Source organism: Callithrix jacchus, chromosome 15 (genome assembly GCF_049354715.1).
Source record: "Callithrix jacchus isolate 240 chromosome 15, calJac240_pri, whole genome shotgun sequence".
Lineage (NCBI taxonomy): Eukaryota > Metazoa > Chordata > Mammalia > Primates > Cebidae > Callithrix > Callithrix jacchus.
In genome coordinates, this window is record NC_133516.1 from 72,814,894 (window position 1) to 72,823,669 (window position 8,776).

The window sequence follows — 8,776 nt, forward strand, 5'->3', positions numbered from 1 at the left end:
GTCTGGTTTAATCTGAGTGGAATATAGATGTGTGCCTCCCGCACGCAGGGTTGGATGGGGGGACCCCTCGGATCATAATACCCCAATCTGTTGACCATGGTTAAGCCTAGAGCCAGGGGCCTTAAGCAAGAGGGGAATTGCTGGCCTGTAACGAACTTAGGGTAAACTGGGGCAGGGAGGTAGACAAGTTCGGTCCCTTGGGAGGGATAGACCTGTTTGCCCCCACACTGGTCCATCGACCATTGTGGGGGGGGCGCGAGAAGAGGGGGGGCTAATGGGCTTTCATGGTTAATGGTCAGGGCCCTGCCGGGGAGCTCAGCTCAGCCTCTAGCAAGGGAGGTATTACAAAATCCCACCAAACTGGCCCTTTACAGAGCTTCGTTTTTCTGGCTACAGTGGGGGTGAAATGTGACGGGGATAGGTGTGGTGTCCAGAAAGGTGGAGTTCCCAAGCATTTACCTCAGGCAAAAACAACCCAAAGTGTCTCAGAAGGGTATTTGCCCTCTGAGCCTATTGGTTAATCTAGAGTACAGACGGGACCCAAAGGATTGCTGGGAAAATTAGGAGCAGAAGGATTCCCAGCCCTGGGACATCCTGCTGTCCAGCATATGGAGTAGTTGTCCAGTTGGGTAGCAGGCCAAGGTCTATTCTGACAGATGTCTAAGAATGGACAACTGCAAAACAGGCTTCTGGGGGCAGTGGAAAAACGGGGAAGGTTCTAAAACAGTGGGTAGTCTTCAGCGAGAGTGAGCCTGGACTGGGTTAAGTGAGAATGCAGGAGAGCTCCTTTTACCCCCTTGTAAGATAATCCAGAAACTACAGGTGCGGGCAGGGCCTCCTGGCAATAGATGAGGGGAGGGAGCATTGCTGGAGAGGAGCCCCAGAGGTAGCCTGTTGCTACCCCTGAACTGGGCCTGGCAGACCTCTCTGCCACCTGAGTGAGTGGCCACTCCACTCCCTCTGCAAGTCTTCATAACCCCGTGGGGGCTCCCCAGCTGTTTCCTGCCTCACTGAACTGCAGAGCCAGGTGCCAGTGGGAGTTCTACCTGCCCTGTTCTGGGCCAAGCGTTGAGGACACAGCAGTGGACAAAACCAGCCCAGGTGCCTGCCCTGCCCAAGCTTTCTGGCTAGTGTGGAAACAGTGAATGATGAGGGCAGAGGCACCATCATAAAAAAACAGACAGCTGTGGCTGTTGGGGATCTGAGGGCCCGTGAGCAACCGGGAGTCAGGTGGGCCTAAGCTGGCGGCTCCACCCCTGCTGCCAGCTCATGTCCAACTAGGAGTTGTCCAAATCTCAATCTCTGGAGCTGGGCCTGGGAATCAGCCTTCTGACCAGCTCCTCAGGTGGTTCTGGGTTCAGAGAGGGCTGGGAAGGGCTGCAACAGGGACCATGGGCACCAAGGCCTCAGACATCTGTCCTCTGTGGATGCCGCTCCTTCCTGCCTGCCTGTTCAAGTGCCCCATGACCACTGAGTTTTATCCCTCCCTTAACCTCCCTCCCTAATCAAGGCCTCCACTTTGCTAACCATCTGTCCTTTGAGGACATCCTGTGATGTCCAAGTGCCAGCCCAGGCCTGTCCCATGCTGCTTGCAGGGTCAGCCAATAGGCCTTCAGCAGCTAGGGTCCAGGAGAGGCCTTGGCACACCCAGGATTCTAAAGAGATGATGCTGCTGGCCAGCTAAATCCAGTGCACCAAAGTGCCCTTCAAGCTGTCCTTATTCCTCATTGCCTTTCCATCTACCCTTTGCTGTTCATACCACCTGCCTCCACTAGTGGCTTCCTCCTCTGATGTTGCCTCCCACCCCTGCCTCCTGTCACCCGCTCTGCATTCCTTGGCATGGGCCCCAGCTTGCTATCTTCCCCACCCTGAGGCTTGCACCCTCCTCCAGGGGCACTTAAGACCAGCCCTCAGCTGGACGGGCCTTCTACTTTGCTGATATTGTGAGCTTCCCTTGGGGACTCAAGTGGTCACATGACCCAAGACTTGGCCAATAAGTGTTCAGTCAGTTGTTCACTTAGCCACAGTGATTAGGTCAGAAATGGGTTCCTGATCCAGAGGGTTCAATGCAAGTCAATCCTGGGACTTTTCCTGGAACTGCTGAGAAACAGGTGCTCTTTCGCTGGGATCACTAAATGTTAGGGACATGGGTCCAGAGTTGCCAGTGATTATCTTTGTCAACATACAGGGAGAGCCCCCCTGAATAATAAGCCAAGACAGAGAAAGTTGGAGCCAGAAAATGGACAGATGCTTAATGACATTAACGTAACTTCTGGATCAAGCCATGCCTGAAGCTTGGATAGCTGTGACTATTCTGTGAGCTTATACATTGCTTTTTGCATACATTAGTTTGAGTGGGGTTTCTGTTGCTTGCGTCCTGGTCTCTCACTCCTTTGTCTCACCTTACCCTCCCCACATGCCCATCCTAAACCTTGTCATCCTTTCAGATTGCTCTTCCTCTGAACCACCCTTCTAGTGTCCCATTCTCTGCCCACAGTCCCCTCCCCTCCATTTTTCCCAGCTTGGTCACTTGGCCCCTTCAGGTGAGTAGCTTTCTGACTTTATGGAACGTCTGTGAGTAGGTCCCACATCCCTGAGAGGTGCCCTAAGTTGAAGCCATATGACCACAACCAGCCACACCTGAGTACTCACTGCTCACTGTCTGGTGCTTTGAGGACTCACAGGTCTGATCTCAACCTCAACACAACCCCAATCTTGAAACAGAGTGTTCAAGAGCCAGTTTGTTTTTTTTTTTTTTTTTGAGACGGAGTTTCGCTCTTGTTACCCAGGCTAGAGTGCAATGGCGCAATCTCGGCTCACTGCAACCTGGGTTCAGGCAATTCTCCTGCCTCAGCCTCTTGAGTAGCTGGGACTACAGGCACACACCACCATGCCCAGCTAATTTTTTGTATTTTTAGTAGAGATGGGGTTTCACCATGTTGACCAGGATGGTCTCGATCTCTTGACCTCATGATCCACCCGCCTCAGCCACCCAAAGTACTGGGATTACAGGCTTGAGCCACCGCGCCCGGCCGGTTTTTTGTTTTTTTTTTTTTTTGAGATGGAGTTTCGCTCTTGTTACCCAGGCTGGAGTGCAATGGCACGATCTTGGCTCACCGCAACTTCCTCCCTCAGCCTCCTGAGTAGCTGGGACTACAGGCACGCGCCACCATGTCCAGCTAATTTTTTGTATTTTTAGTAGAGACAGGGTTTCACCATGTTGACCAAGATGGTCTCAATCTCTTGACCTCGGGATCCACCTGCCTTGGCCTCCCAAAGTGCTGGGATTACAGGCGTGAGCCACTGCACCTGGCCCTCAAGAGCCAGTTTTATTGATGCAGTTGCTGAGACTCTAGGAGGCCACACAGCCAGCAAGTAGCCAGATCAGGATTCAGACCTGCTCTATGAAGCTCCAAAGCCTGTATTTTTCTGCCCTGATGCTCAGCTCCCACAGGGGCCTGGGAAGTCCAGGATCCACCATTTACTTACTACGTCTCCTGGACTTGGCTTCAAGGAGCCTCACTTTCAGTTGAACATTGAAGGCACTTGACACTGTGAGGCTAAGGAGGAGGGCTTTCTAGAGGAGGTAACCCTGGTAGCGCAAGGAGGCAAAGGACTTGTGTGTAAGACAGCCTAGGCTTAAGCTCTCCTCTGCAGGCTAGTGTGGATTAGTATTAAATATCAGGAGGGGGCAGGTGGGAGCAGGCCTGTGCTAGATGCTACCATAGTGGACCTATCTCCACTATGATCTTTGGGACTGAGGCAAGATTGTTCTCCCTAAGTCTGTTTCCTCATATGTAAACGGTGCTAAGAAAGACTTAAAAATCACTCATCTGCTAACTAGGCAAAGTCTGATCACACTGCCTCTGGCCAGGATCTCCAGCCTCTGCACCCCAATCTTTTGTATCCCCCTGTGGTTAGCACCCTACCTATCACCAGGGCTACTCTGCTTGTGATGTTGCCTCCTCCCTGTGAGCCTCCTCAACATCTCATGTATGCCTTCTGGGTCCCCCAGTCTGCCTTCTCCCTGGCCCCAGGACACCTCTGCAGACTGCAAAGACCCCATCATAGGGTGTGTAGCCTTAGTGACTGGTAGAAGGGGATTTCCAGACAATGACCCTAGACCAACCTGACCTAAAGCTGTCTCTCTGCCAGAGCAGGGTTTGGAGCTGAGCACAGGGGCTGTTGGGGAGAGTCTGAGCTCCTAGCACAAGGGGTGCTACCATCTCACTGTCCCAGTCATCAGATCTTGGGTGATGTGGCCCAGGGCATATTAGCTCTTCCAATAGCTCCACTAGTTATGGGGAGGGAAAGAGGTCCTGGTTCTTCCCATAGCCACTGCTGTTAGGGCTACTTACACTTGCAAGCTGGGGGTGGTGACACTTGCAGAGAGAAGTGGGAGAACAAAACATCTCATATGCCAACGGCTTAGTCCACAGTCCTTCATTCAACACCTACTGGCTGGGTCCCCTTCTCTTGGACTGTGCCAGGCTGGGGGTGAATGGGAGCAGAGGCAGTGATGGGACTCGGTCACTTGCAGAAGGACAGATAAACCAGCAGGTTCCTGGTAGGGACATTCCAGACTGGAAACCCCACAGTAGCACAGGCTGCCGGTTTTGGGAAATGGTGAAAGGTATAGTGGTAAAAGCAGTGACGGAGATGTGACAAGGCATGAGGCCAGTCAGCAGGGCTTCAGGTTCCCACGTCAATTCAATGAAGAAGGAAAACCAGGGAACTGGTTTGCACAACTGTAGGGGCTGATTAAGCAGTTTCTTTGAGGCTGTATCTCCAGGACTGATGGATCTTGAAGTCCATAGGCAGGTGGTTAGGAGCGGAAGACGATGAGCACATGAGCTACCGAAACCCCACTAGCACAGAGGGGACCCATGAGGACAGACTGAAGCCTGTGTCTATTCTTGTAGCCTCTGACCTCACTGATGAAGATAGAAGCTGGGACCCTTAGTCACAGAGCTAAACATGCACACACCTGGCCCAGGAGTCAGGAAAACTGAAGGAGAGTCCAGGGAAAGTACAGCAATTGCAGGTCCAGGTGCTGCTTCATGCCAATCAGGTGAGTCAGCAGATCAGCAATCCAAATGATTGCTTCCTTCCAAATCTGGTGAGAATGTGCCTCCTGGCCCACCCTAATGGAAAACATACCAGTCAGGGAGTTCCAGAAAATATGGTTTAGCCGGGCCAAGTTGGCATATTACAAAGCCCTCCCAATTCCACAATTAAAAATGGGTGTGGTGGGTGGTGAGGAGGGCTCCAAACCAGGTAGAGCATTCTGGTCAACTGGAAGACACAGACTCCACCTGAAGAGGGGCAGTGACTACTCAGCTCCTACCGACTGTTTTCAGAGCTTCCCAGTTTTCCAAATAATGTTGGAAGAAGTACCTCCTAAAAATTTGCAAGGAGGTTGGGAGTGGTCTGGCCATCCAGGTAGATTTGGGGAGGTTACCTCAGTGTAGCAGTGGTCCTACATGAGGCCTGGTTGTCCGAGGCACCTCCCCCAAATTTTTCAAAGTGGAAACTGTTTTCTGAAATTTCCCACTCTTTTAAAATATAGACTTAAAAAACAAATACCTCATACCCATTAGAATGGCTACTATCAAAAAACAGGCCTGGGCATGGTGACTTATACTTATAATCAAGGCCAATGTAGGAGGATCACTAGAGCCAAGGAGTTCAAGACCAGCCTAGGCAACATAACGAGACTCCCATCTCTACAAAAAATACAAAACTTAGCCGGGCATGGTGGTATGTACCTATAATCCCAGCTACTCAGGAGGCTGAGGTGGGAAAAGCGCTTGAGCCCAGGAGGCAGAGGTTGCAGTGAGCCAAAATTGCACCACTGCACTCCAACCCAAGCAACAGAGCCAAACCCTGTCTCAAAAAAAAAAAAAAAAAAAAAAAGACCACAGAACATAGCAAGTGTTGGCAAGGATTTGGGGAAGTTGGAACACTTCTATACTGTTGTAAGGAATGTAAAATGGTCCAACTGCTATGGAAAAATTAAACATAATTACTGTGCAATCCAGCAATTCCACTTGTGGGTAAATACTCAAAGAAATGGAAAGTAGTGATGAGAAGAGCACATCCATGTTCACAATAGCACTATTCACAATAGCCAAGAGGTGGAAGCAGCTCAAGTGTCCACTGACAGATGAGTAGATTTTTAAGTATGTGATCTACCCATACAATGCAATATTATTTGGCCTTAAAAAGGAAGGAAATTCTTACCCATGCTACAACATGGATGAACCTTGGGAACATTATGCTGAGTGAAAATAGCCAGTGACAAAAAGACAAACATTGCATGATTCTGCTTAAATAAGGTATCTAGAGTAGTCAGATTCACAGGGATAGAAAGTAGAATGGTGGTTATCAAGAGCTGAGAGGAGGAAAATGTGAGGAGTTGTTTAACTTCTACTTTTGCAAGATGAAAATGTTTCAGAGACTGGTTGCACAACAGTGTGAATACAATTAACAGTATTCAATGTATATTTTTAAATGTTTGGCAGGGCACAGTGGCTCACGCCTGTAATCCGAGCACTTTGGGAGGCTGAGGCAGGTGGATCACCCGAGACCAGCCTGGCCAAAGGGGCAAAACCCCATCTCTACTAAAAATACAAAAATTATCTGGGCATGGTCCCAGCTACTCAGGAGGCTGAGGCAGGAGAATCGCTTGAACTTGGAAGGCGGAGGTTGCAGCAAGTTCAGATTGAGCCACTGTACTCCAGCCTTGGAGACAGAGTGAGTCCTCTGTCTTAAAAAAAAAAAAAAAAAGGCTAAGATGGCAAATTTTATGAGCATTTTATCAGAATTTAAAAATAAATACTGTATGGGCCAAACAAAATTGCTGTGTGAGCTAAATGTGGCCTGAAGTTCCCAACTTTGAGATTTCTCAACTGGATCTTCTATGAGGGCCCTTCTGGCCACTTCACAAGAAGCCCCAAACGGTGGTGTCCTGAAGGAGACTGAACCAAAGGAAGCCATAAGCTGGTAAAAGCCAGAGACTTACCTGCTAGTGCCAAGCATCTACACCTGGGTAACAACCTCTCCATAGACAGCTGTCATTTGGACCCCAGAGCCTTGCCCAGTGTACCCTATAAATATGCCCTCCCAGAGGCTCCTTTTCTTGCTCACCTCTTCTTTCCTCTCCCAACCCCTATCCTTCTTCTGGCTGCCTTTTACAACTTTCTGTGGTAGAATGAGGGTGTTGGATAGTGCCATGGTTCACATCTTTAATCCCAGCACTTTGGGAGGCTGAGGCGGGAGGATCGCTTGAGCCCAGGAGTTCAAGATCAGTCTGGGCAACATAGTGAGACCCCATCTCTATAAAAAATTTGAAAATTAGCTGGGTGTGGTGGTGTGTGTCTGTAGTGCCAGCTACTTGGGAGGCTGAGGTGGGAGAATCACTTGAGCCCAGGAGGCAGAGGTTGCGTGAGCCAAGACCACACCACTGTACTCCAGCCTGGGTGACAGAGCAAGACCCTGTCTTGAAAAAAATAAAAAGTTTTGTATGTACTGAGGATCCTCCCAGGCAGAGGGTCCTCAGAGTAGCCTCAGCCACAGCTCCTATCCCCAGGGAATGAGGTTCAATGCTTCCCATCTCTTCTCCTCACTCTGGCTAAGAAAGAGGCTCAGGTAAGAAGGGGGAGTTCCTACAGGCCCAGGAAGGAATCTAGGAGTCTGAGGCCTTCCTTACTGCCTCTGGTTCCCCTCTGCCCCCAACACCCACTCTCCGAGTCCTTCTGGGCAACGAGCAAGATCTCATCCAACTTCCCCAAGCTGATATGCCCCTCCCAAGCCAGGAGTCCCTTGGAGTTGTCCTTAACTTTTCTATGTCAAGGCATATGCTCTTGCCTGGGTCTGCTTCCACCTCCACACAAAGCAGGGTTCAGCTTTAGGCATATAAGCCTTGCATGAGACAATGGATCAAGATGGACTGCAGATAGGACTAAGGGGCAGGCACCTGTATCCATCAGAACCAGAAGTCCCAGGGACCCTCTGCCTCCTGGAAGGCTACAATGCAGGGAAGCATACCCTTAAGGCTTGGAGCCAAGCTGGGTCACTGCTAGAGGTGAAAGGGAGGGAGGTGGGAAGGACTACTATCTGGGAGCCAAGCAGAGGGGCCAGATGACCACATTCTAGGCCTGCCCCCACCTGCTCCAGACAATGGTAGGGGGCTTGGCCCCACCCAGGCACACCCAGACAGGCAGGTGGGAGCTACTGTTTGGTCCCTGAGATTTGACTAAGAACAAATGACAGGGAAAGATGCTCCGTTGCTCTAGTAAACAGGATTAAATGTTGACAAGGTGGGAAAATTAAGATTCTTTTTCTTTTAAAATTAATTTACTTTTTTTTTTTCCTAAAGTTGGGGTTTCACCATGATGGCCAGGCTGGTTTTGAACCCCTGACCTCAGATGATCCACCCATCTCATCGTCCCAAAGAGCTAGGATTACAGGCATGAGCCACCGCGCCCGGCTTAATGAATATTCTTATGCACCTGAAATACATGAAAATTTGGAGACCAATTTGACAATACTTAGTAAAGCTGATGACTTAGAGAAAAAAAAAGTTGCAGAATGTCCAAGATGTTAGCATTTATGTAAACCTAAAACTCATAAAATGATACTGTATGCTCTCAGACATAAGGATTTGCTGCTGCTTCTTTTTTTTTCTGAGACAGTCTAACTCAGTCACCCAGGCTGGAGTGCAGTGGTATGATCTGGGATCACTGCAACCACCATCTCCTGGGTTCAAGCAATT